Source organism: Aptenodytes forsteri, unplaced genomic scaffold (genome assembly GCF_000699145.1).
Source record: "Aptenodytes forsteri isolate BGI_AS27 unplaced genomic scaffold, ASM69914v1 Scaffold193, whole genome shotgun sequence".
Lineage (NCBI taxonomy): Eukaryota > Metazoa > Chordata > Aves > Sphenisciformes > Spheniscidae > Aptenodytes > Aptenodytes forsteri.
The window spans coordinates 9,442,023-9,460,961 of NW_008795405.1; positions in this window are offsets into that span (position 1 = coordinate 9,442,023).

An 18,939-nucleotide genomic window follows, 5' to 3' on the forward strand; every position below is an offset into this window, starting at 1 on the left:
AGGCTGTTGCGGGCGTCCCGCTTTCTCGAGGCTTCCGCGTATCTTGCGCCTTCCGCCGCCGTCACTAAGGGGACTGGAGGAGGGAACCGCGGGGGGAAGAGGAGGGGATGGGGTTTCCAGAGCCTGCCTTTCCCTCCCCACCACCCTGTCTTCGCTCATGGGGTTCACTGGGAGGCAACACCCGAGCAATGTCTGCTTGAGACTGGAATGCTCAGCTGTATAAAGGAGAATGTTCTAAGAAGTCGTGCTTCCTTTCTGCTAGTATCCACTGTATGTTTGAAGGCCCATCTAGCCAGACAGCCTGTCTCAAACACCAGTAGCAAGGGACTAGGGAAGAAATAACCTCTTGCAGTCAATCAGCCCTTTATAAGCCTCCTGACCAGGGAGTCACCCATCATGTTTAATAGCATCCATGAGCCTGCCCTCCGTAAAGGAACTGGAAAAATATTTTTTTGTGCTTTTAAACTTTGTGCCTTCTTGGGCAGGATGTTCCACTTTTTAATTACATACTGTCTGAAACAGTATTACCTTTTTGTCTCAAGCCCAGTGCCTGATTCTTGCATTGTGAGGGAAAATAAGCGTCCCTATTCACTTTCTCTGCAAAATTTTATACACTGTTAAGATACTTCACTTCAGTAGTCTCCTTTCTGGACTGAAAAGTCTGCCTTTTTTCTTCCTCTATTAAAGCCACTCCATAATGTTCTCCTTGTTGAATTTCTTTAGTTTTTCTAACTCCTACACTAATACTACTGCACGACCAGAATTTCATGTAGTGATTAAGCTATAGGTGTACAATGGGTTTAGGGATTATATGGAATTATGATGACTGGTTTGTTTTCTGCTCCTTTCCCAATACCTTCTGATCATTCTGTTTGGCTTTTGGCCTCTCCTGAGCTACAGTGTCTCTTAAAAGCCTGTTCCTGAGTGGCAAAAGATAATAGGTAACTACTGTGTATAGGTGTTAGGATTAGCTTCCCTATACACACTGCTTCGCACTTACCAAACTGATTTTTTCGGTCATTTTATAATTTATTTCTGAAATAAGTCAGCGACCTTTCTCAGTCTGCTTTCCAGTTGCTTATCCTGAATATGTTTGCACCATCTGCAGATTTTGTCAACATTATGTTCACTGCCGTTTGCAGCCTTTTTGTAGATGTTGAACAGTCAGATCCCAAGGAATCCTGCTGGTGACTTCTTCCTTTAGAAAACTGTAAAACTATTTCTTAATCCTTGTTTCCTACCTTTAATTTATTATTAATCTATAAAATGCTATTCATTTTTATCAACAGGAGAGAAAAGTACAGAGAGAAGAGGATTCAGAACAGAATAGTGGTCATGGACACTGATAGTCTGTAAATCATCAAATGAGTGGGGCCTGATTGCCAGGTTGGAAAGAATGGGCTTTAAAATCTATGCTCACATACTGATGTGGAGCAATGTTTTTGTTCAAGTCTGTTAACATCTATCAAGTTTTGTAGTAAAACATTAGAACATGGAAAATGCAGTATGTAATATATAGAAATATATATCTGCCTAGAACCGATACAGAAGATAGGGAAAAAAAAAAATCTAAAAGAAGCACGTTACCAATTTGTGACCAAATTCTGAAGAGACAATTTAAAAAAAAATTATCTTGTCACATGCACTTTTTAGCCTTTTTCCTGAGAAGAGAAAAGGTATGTAATTATGCTACCTGAACAAGCATTTGTCTTTCTGACTGCCTGGCATAATTTCTCCAGGTAATTTTAGAACTCGTGATGAATTTCAACCAAATTTAACAGGAGGTTACAGGTTATTACATTACTGCAAATTACATGAAAACAGGTGGCAACACAGAGCAGGATTTTCAGTGGGAGGAAAACTCCAGTGTGCATGCAGTTCATACTGGGAGTCTAACCTACTGGGAAAGTTGAGTCAGAACTCTCCTGCTCATCGAAATATTTGTTATAATCTTATTTGGATAGTTAGTGAAATTTGTAAATGTGTTCATTCTGCATACCTCAGCATGGGGAAAGCTACCACCTATCTACAGAAAATTAAATATTTCCCTATTCTCTTACGAACCAGACTCAAAGCCCTTTCAAGATACTGATGCTCTAGATGCAGGATAAACTAAATTAATTTTGTAACAAAAGCATTCCATTTATTTGCTGAATGTCATTATTCACATTGTCTCTCAGCTGCTCATAGTGATGGTAGCTAACAACTTCTCAACAAAGAGAATACAGAAAATGTGCTTTTTGAGAGTAAAGCAAATGACCAAAGAGAGAGTTTATGAGAATCCTAAATACAGATTCATGCCCTGCGTCCCTGGAAATTAGCCCCAATTATGGATAAAAAGAGGGATAAATTAACAAAGAGTATTGTTATTGTTGCCATACATGTATTACTGTGACATCAAAAAAAACCCCACCATATTTAAAACTACCACATAAATGCAGGCAGTATTTCCCGTTATCACAAGTGGAAGTTAAACTTGTGTGAACATTGCTTTTACATTATTGCATTTATTTGTACAAGTAGTTCCTATTTATCATTAGTAGAAATTGGCTATGTAGTAAAACCTTCTATGTTGACATTTCCTTGACTTACTGAGTGAGCAATGTCCATTCTGACGAAATGTAGTTTTCTGCAATGTATTTAGCCCCACATCTAACAAATTTTATTTTGCAGCTTTTGTCTTAAAACTCTGAAAAATGCATTTTAATAATGTTATATGAATATTTTACTAAGCCTTTACAGGCAAAAAGTACTATTATAAATAAATCGTTTGCCTCAACTCAGTTGAGCCAAGCCTTTTCTTAGGATTTAGTGAAGAACCTGACCAAAACACCTCTTGATGTCTAGAATAAAGTTACCTGAAACACTCAGCATTGTTTCTTCAGTTCTATCCTAATAACAGCAAACCATCAAGCCTTTTACAATATGGACAAAAAATACAGCAGCTGTATACAACAAGAGTTCCTTGTTAATAAGAAGGAACGAACTAACCAACTAGAAGAACTAACAAGTTCCTTACTTAAGAACACCTTGGTCCGCTTTTTACATTGTATCTACCTATTTAACATATTAAAGTCTGGTATAGTTAATATTTTTATTAATAATCCATTTTAAGGATTTTTCTTCTGTGATAAGGATTTTTCTTCTTTGGAAAGCCTTACAGTGAGTAATGTACTGAACTGCCTAGGCAGATGTGAGAGTAAATAGTTTTCAGTAGATTTGGGACTTGAGTTCTTTTTGTATATTTTGACAAAAATCATAACATTATATTTAGGGACAAAAACCACCCTCTCATCAGGTCCATAAGATTTTCCTTACTACAATAAAATTGTAGTAGATATTTGTGAATCTGACTTTTGTGAAATGGATGCCATATGAAGCAGTAATTCAGGGCCCCTCACCAGGGCCTGAAAGGCCACAGCAGGCCAGTTTGGTTCTTGGCCTCACACGCTCACATTTTGCTCTGTCATGCTCTCCACACCCTAACTTTACAGCCTGTGATATCATGCCTCTCATGTCTTTCATATTATCTCTTTCTTCTCCACACTTTCTACTTCCTCTATAGTAAATCCTGTAGTTAGTTCTTCCTTCCACTCTGATGATCGAGGAGCTCCTGCTAGGAGTAGGTTCATCTCTCTGTAAGATACCAAGAGACCATCCTCTTTACAAAGGAGGGTTTGTTCTCACATGCAAACACTTACAGAACAAGCCTTATAGTACAGCACAATAAACGGTGTAATTTAAAGCATACACAGTGGGTACCTTGAATAAAAGCATCAGAAATAAAGGCAACCATTTTGAGTAAGGAAGGGCTCCATTGCACTCTTAAAGAAATAAGCATCCCTAAAATATTGTAAAATTTTGTAAGACTGTAAGAATAAGGTTGCATTAGGGAGGACACAAAATGAATTCTGACCAGAGAGCTAGAGAGACAATTGGATGTATTTACGTGCACCTTCTTTGGCTTGCCTGAACGACCCCTACAGGATGGATTAGCAGGCTTCCGCCTGTGTGCTCCACCAGCCTTTCCAAACCTCGTTGACGTACCGAGTGCTGCCAGCCAGCATCATGTGATGATGCAGTTGTATCATGACAAGAACGCTTATGTAGCTTACTCTAATAAGAAAATACATGGTTTTAATATGACACATTTAGCATGTTCCAACAGTGAGAGGAACTGGGCAAATGTAAAAGAAAGATGCTATAGCTTTATCTCCCTGCAGTGAGACCTACGGAGCACAACAGGGTTTCCAGTAACACAGGTTTCTGTTCTGATGGCATGCCAAGTTTCCAGCCTTTCTCTACATTTTCCCAGCCCCTTCTCAGGTTTCTTTCACTAAGAAATCCTTTTGTCTATGCCAACGCTACGCAGATGTATTGAGATATACTGAGTAATTTTACCAAGGGCTAATTTTTTATTGAGACCTGCTCAGCAGGCAGAAATGCGAGAGCTCCGGTTTCAACTCTGCCAGGTGCGGCACACTGCCGCCGGGCTGTAACCTCAGCACTGTCCCACGGCTGGCCTTGCCAGGAGAACACTGCGGAAGAGATGATCTCCTGCAGGAGCATAGCATGTTTGGGACTTTAATGATGCCTGATAAGGTCCCCGTAGCTATTTTATTTCCTCTTTCTACCCTGCTGTCAGGGTGCTGTGTGGGCTGGCAGCTCCCTGGGGGTCAGGAGCAGGGCACCAGGGGCAGCCCCAGCCCTGGAATCGAGCACCTGGGGGACAAGGACGGGCCGAGGACAGGCTGGGACATGGGCCCACAGGTAGGCCGAGCTTGGCAGGGCCCATGGCCGGGCAGAGCAGGGCTGTGCGGAGCTGGAGGCCGGCCCTGCTGTGGCACCACTGGGGCAGGGACTGACAGCTCCGGGGGGCGGACATGGGGTCCTGGGCCGTGGGCCGGGTGGGGGAGGCCCTGGGGAAAGCCAGGCAGGGGCAGTCAGGCCTGTCAGCGTCCTCAGAGCCATGACACCTTCACCCCACTCCATTCCCCTTCAAAGCTGCTGTTATACTTCCCACCCCTTTACCCTTCCCACCTCTGCCGTTCACTTCAAGAGGGAGAGGACGGGCCTCCCCCGAGTCTGGATGTGGCCTGGCAGCCACCGCTGCCATGCCGGCCTGCTTTCTTTCCCAGGTCACCAGATTCATGCCGTGAGCATCAGGCGTGACATGGCTGGGACATTTCACAGAGGAAATGATGTAGAACTCTCCATCATCTCATGCTTTGCCGTTGTTTGAGAGAGGCAGCTCAAGAAGACGACTTCTAAGAAAAAATTCTTCTTAAATGTCTAGCTATTATTCTTCCAATCCGCAAAACTGACAGATCAAAACTGAACAGGTATAATAATTTCACATCTGTCTTTCAAAAGCACTTCTATTGTATTTTGAAAGAGAAATGAGATGACTCATATTTAGCAACAAATTCCAATTACTTTCTCTTCAGTTTTTAATTATATATTGTATTACATGTACAGTAAGTATTCTAGGTGAGGATAATGTATAATACTGCTATTAAATTTTATGTATCATATTTTACCCTCAAAGTACCTATTTTGCAGGTCAGTATGTATATACTTCCTAGAGTCTTTTACACAGAGATTTTGAGAATTACGTTATTGCTCATTGAAAATATGCAATTCTACTGCCTTCTTCTTCTTACAATGTAATAAATAATACCTGAATAAAATCTTAGCAGTTTCAATTATTAATAAAACAGGGATATAAAATTACACGGAAGTGGTGCAAACATTTTTCCTTCAACAGATAAAATTAAATTGAAAATAAACATATATAAGTTGATCTTATTCAGAGATGCATTACTACTAATATTTTTACAAAGGCTGTCAGGCCATCTTTCTAATGCTTTAATAAATCTGGTGATTTATTTACTGATCCAAGTTCTACCTGTAAAATCTTCAGTTATGATAAGCTTGCTGGGTTATCAGATGCTTGCAGGGTAGATCAGCTATTACAGGTATGTTGTGATGGACATACGTAATAAAGATAACTGGTTCAGTTCAGATACACATTCTGATTCTACAATTCAAAAACCTAAAGGAGATTTTTGCACTTGATTACTCAAGCTGCGTGGCAGTGCTGGCCTTGAACTTTGAATTAAAGCCATGGTCAGACTGACGTATGCATGTGTGAAATATCTATACACTGTTCCATACTATAAAACAGAAACACCAACCAAATTAATATGAAAAACCTTTGTTTCAAAGCCATACTCTAGATGGGCCTATTAGGTTTTTAGACATAAATGTCAGACTTGTAAAGTATTTTAACTTCTGCTGTACATGCATGTATGCATATGTGAATATAAATCTGTATTACTATATAGATTACAAAAAAATGAGGGTCTTGATATTGTTCCCAGTACATTTACTGAGAGTTTTGCTTGTGAACAAAACTACACCCAGAAGAGGAAAGAGGTATTTTGCAGACATAAGCAGAGCATTCTGTTTGCTAGAAGTGCCCACTAGCATTTTATACAAGCTTTCTCAGGACGAAGACTAGAGAATTTTAAGAAATTCTGAATGATCAGAACTTCCTATATATTCAAACTCATGCAATTTTATCCAGTTTCTTTTTGTAGAGAAACAGAGGCAAGGAGTTTGACTCCTGAAAAAACCCAAACCAAACCAACTAGCCAACAAACCACCCCACCCTTATTTTTGGCCTATTTTTATATCTTGTACCCTGGAGGCCCACCATCCTTCTCTTTAAAGCAACACAGGAATAGATCTTCCTGTAAGAAAAATGCATTTGACATACTTCTTTTATTCTCAGATCAAAACAAGTAAGTGTTACATGCCATTCCACCAGAAAACATTCAACTTATTGCAGCATTTTGAGGTGGCTTTGTGGCTTCATTGTGCAGCCACAGGTCAAGCTTCCAGTTACTGTAATGGGGTGGTTTTTTGGTGTCTTGAGATCATAGGATCAGATGTTTTAATTTGGGGGAGGGGTAATATCCCTGATGAATCTTTCAAAACACAGCCTATGAAACACAGTTAGCATGCTTAAATAGCCAGTATTTAAAAAATAAATGGGCTACACTGTCTAACAGACGGGATTTTCCATTTTCTATTGCAGTTAGCAATTATTCTGCATTTTCCCTGGGTTTCATAATTTCTTATGTAAAATGCATACTAATTTCTCATTAGACTTTTCCCCCAAATAAAGTTTATCTAGCCATTTATCCCTAGTTTCTAACCTTTTGCGAACATAGGACTGGAAGGGATGATTCTCAGTCACTCAGTTCAGCTTTCTCTGCAGAAAACCTTACCACGTAAGTCTGTTAATATATTCCATTTTGAAATTTGTTGGGTTTTTCTACCCACAACTCCTGTTGCAAGACAGGTCCAGAACCTCAATTTTCTGATGCTTAGAAACATCCTGACTTCCGCCTTAATTTCATTCATGCTCTGTTTATATCCATCTGTTTCTGGGCCAGCATTTTCCTATGGCTTAAAATAGCTCTTCACTTCACCAGGGTGCTAACCTGGATGTAATCTATACACAGACAGTAATCATATGCCACTCAGCCTCTCTTCCATGAAGCAATTTTAAAATTTTGCAAGATCGGTTGCTCAGTCCACTGAATTTTTTGCACTTTTCTCAGTTCATATTCTGAACTAGAATTGTACACAGTATTCCAGATGCAGTGGTACTCTACAGAATGGCTTGCTTCTCATTCTCTACTGAAAATATTCTACAGCCCTGCATTTATCATCTAGTTGGCTGAATCATACTAGTGGCTCATAATGACCATGATCAATAATTACACTCGGGCATTTCCAAGCAATTGCTTCCCCTGGATGGATCTCCCTATTATACCAGAAAATCTTGTTATTAATCCCTAAGGACATGGCCTTGTATTTTGTATTAAATTCAACTTTACTTCTATCACTCTGGGCTGCTAGGTCACCTGTTTTCTAGGAATGAAATTCTTGATATGGCTCGTTGTGAGCAAGGCCTCTCAGTTTTTGCCATCAGCAAGTTTAATTAGCATGCTCATATTTTTGTGCCATTGCCTTTATTAAATAAGAGTGGGCCAAATGCTGGTATAAGGAGCCCCACTTGAAATCCCTCTCTGGTCTCATAGTGCCCTTTTCAGCACAGACCTATTGTCATCCCTCTTTTAGCCACTTCTTTATCTAACTTAGATTTCTTGTGCTATTTCCCATTTCAACTAATAATCTCACAAGTACTACATTGTCAAGTGCTTTACTGAAATAAAAATCAATTGGATCTACCACATTTCCATCCATAAAAATTCTGCTGCCATTAAAGTACACTCATGATCTACCTTTAGTAAACTTGGACTGCATTTTATCCCATCTTCCATTTTTATCCATAGTGTTAATTATTTTCAAAATTTCTTTTAAAGCTTTGTGTGTTATTGTAAACTAACAGAATAATTGAAAATATATTAAATGTTTATAAAAAGAAAAGTGAAGCTTGCTATATAGCACCACCCCAATACAACAGATGGATTAATATCTCTACCACAAACCATAAAACTTTATGCCCTAGTTCTTTCATTAGTCAGTAATGCTTCCCCATTTCAGCAAGTTGAGCTCTCCTAGTTTAGTTTCCATGCCATGGTTCTTTTCACTTTATGTATATTCTCTTCTAACAGCAAACTTAGCTTTGACTTTCCTTTCTACATCTTTGTCTGTTATGAAAGCTGCAAAAAAATATGCATTAGGCTGGGGAATGTAGCTACCTCAGTGCTTTGGGGCTCCCCCTTCTTTTTGTGCTAGTTGCAATGTGCTACCTACGTTGCTAAATAGTCTTTTGCTTTTTGTTTTACTCTTCTGCAAGATCTAGCTCTGGGTTAAGTTTGGCAAATCTTCCTTGAGTCCTGCACCTCCAAGTCTCCAAGTCATAGCTTGCTTCATTCATTCATTTCCCTTCTCCATTACATACAGACCTTTTCCTTGTTTCAACTCTGACTGCTGAGGTGGTTACTCATCCCGCTTCCATACTTGGAATATAAATTCCAGATGGTTTTTGCATCTCCGAGTTAGGTAATTTCCAGATCTCTGTCACGTTTAAGCCTCTGATTTATTCAGTCCATTCGAATACCTCAACTACTATGTCTAATCCACCAACATTTGTTCTTATGGTATTAAAAAAGCCCTACAAAACTTGAATTGTTGAAACAGCTTTGTTTATTCTTCCATTTAATTTGGATTTTTCAAACAGGTGGGGATGGAGAGGGCACTGCTCTGTTTTTACTTTAAACTCAACCAACTCTCTCCCCATCATTACTACCTTCCTCAAATTAGTCTAAAATAGCATCAGTTTGTACCCAGTAAAAGAAAATGCTTTGGTTGTCACTTGCACAAATATCTCAGCTGTACTGGTATTAGTAGCTCGTTTCCACTGTACATCTGCATTTTGGAATCTCTCTTCAACCTTGTCAGAAATCTCCCTCATCCCCATGTTTCACCAACAACTGAGCTGTAATGCTTGCAGGAGATTTTCCTTTCTCCAATCTCCATTTGTGCTGCAAAATTCCATTAATTTAGCTGCCATCAAGACCGCAAACTTTCCTCCAGTTTTCTAGAAAATGTCAATTTGTAAATAATATCACATAGGTATCCATTATTGGTATTGAAAAGCTTTATTACCAGACAATTTGTATAATGCTTGAGTTGTATGCAATGTCATCTCTCTGATAGAATGCTGATTGCTGTCACTAGACAACTGATACGACAGGCATTGAAACTAGTTGATATATACACAGTAAAAAAAACCCCAAAAACCAACAAATTACAACATAATGAACTGGAATCCTGCTGTCCTGAACTATTACACTGTTCTTTCAGCACACTGAGGATTATTATTCCTACAAAAACACCAACCTAACATACCTAAATTATGGATGGCATCACTAAGTCACAATAATATATTAACTGGGACTAATCAACTATATATTTATTAAAATGAAATCCTCTATCTTATTAGCAGTGAAAGTCCTTTTACACAAACTGCAATTATTCTACTGAAGTGCTGTTACTTTTGACCTGAAAAGCAGCAATATGCTGCACAACCTTGAGAAGAGGAGAATGCATAGGCAAGTACACTTGGTAAGTGCTATAATAGCATTAGGAAATTTAATTTTCATGTAGAGAAGAACGGACATTAATTTTATTTTTATGGTCCTTCCTCAAAGGTATGACCATGCTTCTTCCATGCACTTCTTTTTCACCTTACCTGCCCCTCAGTGTTTTCCTACACCCATTAAATTGCATAAAAGCAGTTCTTTTGGCTCAGAAGGCTGGAAAAAAACAGCTATACATGCATTAAATGTATTAGAAGGAAAAGTAAGGGTGACAGTAATTCAAACCTAGTTCTTAGTTCAATAAAATAGCCTAAGCCAGAATAATTTGAATGTCCATGTACCTTCATCAGGGTATGAGTGAAAATATATATATACATCTATACAATTTTATATTTCATAGCTTATGTTATACACATATATAGGAGTGGAGCAGTTTGAAATTTACAAATTTCCAAGAAAATTGAGTATGTCAAAAATCTGCTACTCAGTCTGTACCACAAACATGAATATGCACAACTTCATCAAAATGTTTGCAACAATCTTCTTTCCCATGTAAGCAGGAGGCTAGACTAGAAGACCTTCTGAAGGCCCTTCCAAGCTGACCCGTGCTACGATCCTGTATGAACTCTCTCTCCCTCTAGAATTCTCTCACACAACCACTATTCCACATCCAGACATGCACAAAATCAGATGACAACCCTTTGTCAAATAGCTCGCAGCCTAAATCTGTCTCCCATATATACATATTTCCTTTTTGGTACCCAAACTCAGGATGATCATCACCACACATGACCATTTGTTCACAAATGGCCAGTCACATATTGTTCCTTTCCTTTTTCCACTCACTCAGCATTGTACAACAATCATTTATCTCACTGTCCATCCCGAATACTCTTTTCTCCCTTAATAAATGTTACTTTCTTTTTTCATTCCCCTCAGATTCTTCATCACTTTCTCTCAGATCATCAATTTTTTTCAAAGCTGTTGGGCTTTCATGAACCCTGAGCTCATTTTCACAACTGCAGCCATTATTTGAAATACTTATAACCAGATGGATAGAAAGTAAGTCCTTTTTGGTCAGAGGACTTCTTACCTATTTTCATGACTTCACTTTTGGCAGCACATGAAATCCACCCTCAGAAATACAAGCTTGGACATATCACTGGGATGGAACCAAGGCATTACTAAGACAAAGGAACAACAACCACCACAGCAGTCCAGGCTAGACCTCAATAGCTTGCAAAAGAAGTGTTATGTGTGGAAAACAAGTAGCCTTATCTACCGGTCCAAACCACACTACCAATTAGCCAGAAGCTGGAGAGTTTCTGAGAGATTAAATATCAGACAAGGTAAGACAATGTGTCTAGCTCAAAGCAAAAATTAGGCATGTCTGATCCGCAGCACAAGTCCAGAGACAGATCTGTATAGGACCACTGCAGATACCTCTCAACAGGTTTCGTTGCTGAACTTCTGAACACGGAGAGTCCTTCCATGAGACTAGAAGAAGAGCAATGGCATTTACTACTCATCTAAACATATCTTAACATCTGCTTAGCCATCTGATAGATTATTGGTGAGGTATAGGTTCTGGTTGTATTTCTAACAAATGAAGCCACAGTTCCCCTTCCATTGAAATGAATGTGAGCTTCTCTGCGCCTCCATTCAAACAGATGAATTCCTCACATGCGCCTGATGGATGTTGGTTTCATAGGTTATCTTGCTCCTGACTATAGATTTGAAGAAAAATAGTTCATTTTGCTATTTGAGATCTTGTGAGGGGGCAGGTTAAAATACAAAAGGAAGGAAACATTAACCTTTACCCTACTAAAGGTTAAACACCTCTGGAAACCTATGAGGCACGATCCCAGAACTTTATAAGACCATGGTTGCTCATGATTTAAAATACTAGACTGGAAAAATAATTAAAAGTTCCATTTAGTATTGTCTCCTTTCCTCTTCAAACAAGTGAAAAACTTTGCTTTATTGAGGGAAAAGTATTGGGAAAATTATGAAATAAAGTCTCAGTACTCCAAGTGTATTATTCCTCTTGATCAAAAGCCACCAGAGAAAGAATTGTGAGGACCATGTAGAAATAGGAATAAAGTCTTTCTTTAGAGCAACGTGAGATCATGTGAAAAATAATTACAAGACAGAAAAGGGTAAAAGAGTCAGAAAAATTTAAAACTCTACTGAATTTGTATAATTTAGTATTATTTATAAAAAAAATCTTGTACAAGTGGAAGAGTATCATTTAAATATCATTTAACATGCTTAAAAATGCTTCAGTGACAGTTTATTATTCCATACACTTTACTTTGATAAACAGCCTTAGTCCATTAATTTCTGTCTACTTTTTTCATTATTATCCTCATTAGATATGAGCTGTTCTCTGTATAATTTAACCTAGCAATTACATTAGATTATTCCAAACTAGAAATCACATATTAAAAATACAGAAAATCCATATAGAAGTAAATAGAAATGCAGCTAACACAAAAATACATACCTGACCATATTTATGCAATTTATTAATGACTAAGAAATTATTATTTGTGTTCATCAGTATTTAGAGAACAACTTAATTGATCTTTAAAGTATAGCCAACCATGGTAGACAATCTTGTACTGGAAGCGATAAAACACTGCAGCTGTATTTCCCAGGAATCGTAACCATTGATTCCTGATATTTAGGACTGTTCAAAGTCCTAAAATCCAATAACACTGAAATGGTATTCTACCACCTTTGCTACCAAAAGGGTGCCAGTGAGTTTTAGAATGAAGTACTTCTTTTGAGCTAAGCATATTGCCATTTTAATGAAGAAAGCACACCATATGCTTAAATCAAAAACTTCTGGCACCTACACACTGAAAGGGGAAGCTGCACTCCACCCCAAACTACGTTATGGCCTTTGGCAGAAGCATACAGTAGCCTCATATGAACTGTGGAATCTCTAAACACTGTCAAAGCAGCCTTCATTTAGGAAGAACTGCATAAAGCAGGCTCTGCTAGGTTTGTCCAAGTTCATTTATAGAATGCTGTACCTTGGGTTTGTGAGTCGGTATCCCAAATTTGTTAGCAAACAAATCAGTAACAATACACTGGAAAGGAAAAAACCTCAAATGTTGACATTATGGAAGTGCTTGAACAGCCATAATCATTAATGGAGGCCCTGTACGAGAGTACCATTACTGAAATATGAACCCTGAAGACTTTAAGACATAGTCTAGAAAGCATCCTAGTTTAAAATGCTAAGATCAGGGTTTTTCTTCGGCTGCTAGAAGTAATTACTTTTTATTGCTATTCAGTAAATAACTATTTGAGAAAGGTAAATTAATAGGACTAGCAGTTGCAGACAAGCCCGGAAATAAGCACATTCAGATAATCAGCACAATATGTTCAGTGAGTTGTCAGGAACATAGATAAGTTGGGGAAGGGTGCAAGGAGAGACTAAAGAGGAAAGGGAGGGACGTGCAGGCTAGAGTTAGAAAATGAGAACTGCTGAATGCCAATTGTAAATTTATAGCTGTAGCCAAACAGAGAGTTTCCTGGTAATAGAATTTGTTCTTCTCAAGTCAAGAGCAATACAGTATTTTCTCTGTTGTTCAGGGATCTCTTTCCCTGGGGTTGCCAGCTGTGTTTTGATAGCCGGATTGGGTAGGAGATTTCTCCAGCAGCAGATTCTGACATCTTTCTTCCCTGTCAAGGAAACAGCTTGACAGCCATCAGTTCCTTTGCTTGTCAAAGGAATTTTTTTGCTCCTTGGCAAAGTGCCTGCTCTGTATTTATTCCCTTTGTTTGGATTTCTTTTCTTTTTCAATGATGTTTTCTGCACATAAGGATTCTCACCCTCTCAAGGAAAACCATGGTTAGACCTATCATATGCCCCTCCTAGAAGTGACTTCTGAAGCCCAATGATCATCTGTCTCCCCCCACCCCATATAATTTTCCTTCCCCACAAGTGGGGTGGAGCAAGAGGAGGCAACAGCAAGGACAAGCAGGGATTTATTTCTCTGCAATTTCTGGCCCTGTGACACCATGCCTGTGGGCAGAGAGCCCCCTGCGGCCACTTTATTTGTAGCCTTTTCCTCACTGAAATCGCTGACAAAGATGACTGGGAAACCCAAGGCTCTATTGTTTTTCATTCCCAACAAGGCATGAAGTGCACAGTGGTACGCGGCTCGGTGAAGCCATCTAGTTTTTCACTTTTTTGAGTACTGTGTGGGGTTTGTAATTTTGCAACCCTGCAGTTTTCTAAGTGGTGGTTCAGTACTAAAACAAAGAGAATCCCGTTTTCATGTGCTAAATGAAATAATTCTATTTATTAACACCATTCCTAAATTATTTTATTTGCAGGGAAGAAAGAGCGTTCCCTCAAATCTCCAGTTTGCAACCCTGCAGTTTTCTAAGTGGTGGTTCAGTACTAAAACAAAGAGAATACCGTTTTCATGTGCTAAAATGAAATAATTCTATTTATTAACACCATTCCTAAATTATTTTATTTGCAGGGAAGAAAGAGCGTTCCCTCAAATCTCCAGCCACCTACCAACATTTTTCATTTTTTAATATTTCACCTTCTCAGAGCAAATATGTTTGGTGATCTTGGAGGCACTGTTTTATTTGAGATTACTCCTAATTTACAATGGTACAGCTATTAAAATTAGTGGAATTACAGGAGTATAGCTGCCCTGTGGCTACTGTTTCACGGTAAAAAATGGCAATAGTAGCTTAAAGCCTTCTAATACCCCCTCTGCCCCTCAGCTGTGCCAACACAATTGCTTGTAGGGCTTCTTAAATAAGGCTCATTAAAAGGTTGTCAGCACTAAGTTAAGGAACTGATTGGATTTAAAAAAAAATAATTACTCATCTTGAAAAGTTGTGCTAGCACAACTGGATGGGTGGCATGCCACAGACAGAAGAGGGAAGAAAAAAGGGAAGCGGGAATACCTCAAGCTGATACTGCTGCTTGAACAGCAGTAAAATAACAGCCTATGCAAGATCAAAACTAAGAGCAGGCTTTTAACACCCATTGAGCCAATTCTCAATTATCTATGATTAGATTATCTACATTGCAGATTATCCGTGCCACAAATGTAAAACCACCTTGCATCCGGCATAGTTATTAGCTGAGGCTGACACTGTACAAATGTCTCTTGCAAAACTCTGCCTGGTCTGGAAACAGTATATGCACCTTCATGCAGAGCCAGAGATCATAATTTCTGTCAAACCAAAGTTGCCTCTGAAGAAACAGCTGAGGCTTCTCCTCACCATGTTCCCAGAACTAGGAGTGACAGACAGCGTGCTGCAGTCACATCTCACCATTTCCCCTCAGAAACAGCTCAAACCCAGCTGGGCTTCAGGCCAACTGCAGCCAGCTTCATGCAGAGATGACTGAAATGATCCCCAGCATGCAGGATTATGGGAGGCCCTTTAGGTCAGGTGAATACAATACACATGCACGGATCCAGTTTGGATACTTGACCCAACAAACTCTCCTACAGGGAACTAAGGAGAGGGCATTGAAACAGCAGCAGCAAGAAGCCTGGCCAGTTTCTGGAGGAAAGTATGGGAGCAGAATGAAAAGGCCAAAATGTCATAGGTGACACCACCAGTGAGGCATTTACACTATAAAGTGTTACTTGCAAAAGAAAACATTACAAATAGGAGCAGGATGTTGAGAAGCATTCCATCTTTGGCTCAGCTCCAGCCCGACTGAGCTGGATGACAGAGGATCCAGCTGAAGTTATAAGGCAACAATTTCTTGGTTGTCTGTTACAGTGCTAACACAACGATTACAAGCACAGTCGTTTCCTACAAACTACGATAAAACAATCACCTCTCAGTGTGGAAGTACATTTTAGTGCTAGATAGTAGCTTTGCAGCTGATTATTCCGTATTATTTATATTGCACCATAAGTGTGTTTACCATTTTGGATTATTTTAAAAGAATATAGTTTGCCATAGAAAAGCAAGCCAAATTCCAAGTGAACACAAGTATTTTTACTCTAATGCAATAGCTATCACTTTGACTTTAACGGATCATCAAAAATTTAAAACAAATTATTTTAATTCTTTGCGAATATTCAGGTAAGGTGCACAATTTCATTAAATCAGTTAGCTTTGGGACTTTCATTTTTGTGTGTTTTGTCTGTCCCATATAAGCAATACTGACAAAGCCAAACAGGCTGTCGGCCTGTTCCTATGTTGCAATCTTGTGTGATATTATATTGTCTAGTAATGCCAATTCTTTTTGGCCCAAAGAGTCGGCCAGCTTTCCAGATATTTAAGGTTGTTTCCATTAGGAAAAGAAATAGATGAAATTTGATGTGATCCCCTTCGTTTAGGAAGAATGGGCATAACATCCTGATTTATGGAGCACAAAGAAATTCAGATGAGCAGGAGCAATTTAGCAATCTTGTGATATTATATTGTCTAGTAATGCCAATTCTTTTTGGCCCAAAGAGTCGGCCAGCTTTCCAGATATTTAAGGTTGTTTCCATTAGGAAAAGAAATAGATGAAATTTGATGTGATCCCCTTCGTTTAGGAAGAATGGGCATAACATCCTGATTTATGGAGCACAAAGAAATTCAGATGAGCAGGAGCAATTTATTTACCTGTAGTTCCCAGACTCTCTGTACGCAGCTGTATTCTAAAAATCTTCCTTCCAGCATTTCTGATGCCACACAGACAGAATTACAGCAGCTTCCAGACCACTTCCTCAGTTCTGACTGAGCTGGACTGTTTGACCCTCCTATTGTCTGCACCTGCATGTGACCCAGTGTAAGTACAACATTTTCTACTGCCCCTTATCTAAATCAAAGTAAATTTGCATTGTTTCTTGTGGTTTCTGAATGGAAAGTGGCTCTCATGGGCACTACTTTGAACAAAATGGTTGAACTGTCCAACGCCCAACACAGTAGCATGCTCTTCAGACTTCATTTTTTCGTATTGTCAAACAAATCCCTTTGGAATTGCATGGAATCTCTTGGCTTAGCCAGATATCACAGGCAATCCCATGTGGCCATCCACTGAAGCCAAGAGAATTACTGCAGGGATGGATTTGGCAGTACAGCATTTTGAACTGAGTTCCCTTAAGCAAGAAATCAGCACAAATGTACAAATCTGGCTGTGTTTGAAGGTTCTGTTTTGCAGCCATCTGTGCAGGCTTTTATTGTTAAACAGGAGTAAAACAAATTCTGGACTAAATGATACTCATTTATATATGCATTTAGGTAAAAAAAACAACAACACAGAGTTAGGAAAGCTGAAAATAACTAGAAAAAGCTGTTCTGAATTATTAGAAAACCCAGAAAACATTATGTTTGAGTAAAACACTAAGCATCCAGCTTAAGACATGTTGACACTGCAAATTAACATCAGAATCCCAATATGATTTCTTAAGCTAAAAGATACAGTCAGCTGAAGGCAGTTTACTGTGTGTTGATTTCTCAGACAAAACATGAGAACTGAAATGTTGCCTCCTTTGTAATGGTATATAAAATCTTGTATCATTTTTGTAGAAGAAGTAATGTACTTGATTACTGTTTGCCAAATCAATGAGTAATTACACGGTGAAACATATTGCTACAGAAACCCACTGAGGTCAAGAACCGAGTAAATTCTAAAAATGTACATGAATAACAAACTATTCGGAGCTGTGGTTGTTCACAATAATTCTGGAAGCCTTATTACATGTCATGCTTCAAATTTAAGAAAATCTCTTACTGTTACAGTTTAGAATACAATCTTTTATGGGGACAGACTGTCTCCTGTTACCAGCAGCGAGTACTTCATTCAAGGACCTGATCTTGCCATTGCTGTAGAAAGATACTGACGCAGTGAATCTCAAGTCTGATCCAGAATAGTATTTTCTATGTATCAACCTCTGAGCTTCCTGTGACATCCCTGCTGTTTGGGAGCTGAAAAAAGCAGCGTGAATGCCAATTTCAGTTACTTTTTTGCCATTTTGCTTTATCAGTAACAACCATTTTAAGGATGAAGCACATAAATAATGACACCAGTTTATAGATTTTTTTCCTCAACATACCAACTCAACTATGTTTTAATCTCTGCAGTCAGAGTTTCTTTTTAAATGCAGCTTTTCACAAAAACTTGATCCACATTCTGCTTTCACTCCTACTTGGGACCAGCTTCTGATCAATTTAAGCAGGGGAACACAGTGAGAGTTTAAGCACTGAAGTGCTCTCAGATTCAGCCAAGATCAATAATCCTGTTAATTAGCAACATTATTTTTGCTTTTTTAACACTCTTTAAATTGCAAGGAATGACACAAGTGGCAGATACATACTCACCTGAGCTGTGGAGCAATCACCACCACAAAAGTAGTTCCAAGCAGCCACTAACCATTCACACTGTGAAGTCTCCCTGTGTCTCCAGTATGCTCTGGCATAGAGCAGTTACTCTGAAACAGCATGTGTAACCCAGGAGTAAGCTCCTCTACACCTGGAGTTCTGTATGATCAGCAGCTAACACCAACCAGCTGATGGGCAGTGACTTGCGGCTGTCCAGGCCAGCAGCTCTTGCCTCTCCACCGTCATTGCCCCTGCTGTAGGAGCCTAGCCAGAGCCAGTCTTTTCCAAGACTCTGGGAGCAAGACAAAGTAGGAAATGTGACATGGATGGAGTGGAGGTGGATAAGGGAACGCAGCTGGCTTTTTGTGGAGATGAGGGAGGCAAATCAAAACTTGGGGCTTCAATATGTGATGCATGGACACAGGTACAGAAGTGGCATAAGAGGGCAGGGAGTGGAAGCACGTATCTTCCTGCACATCCATGCAGACCAGTCTGGGGACAGAAGTTTGATGCCACCAGTTGCACCAAAGGCTTGCCCCTCTCCAGT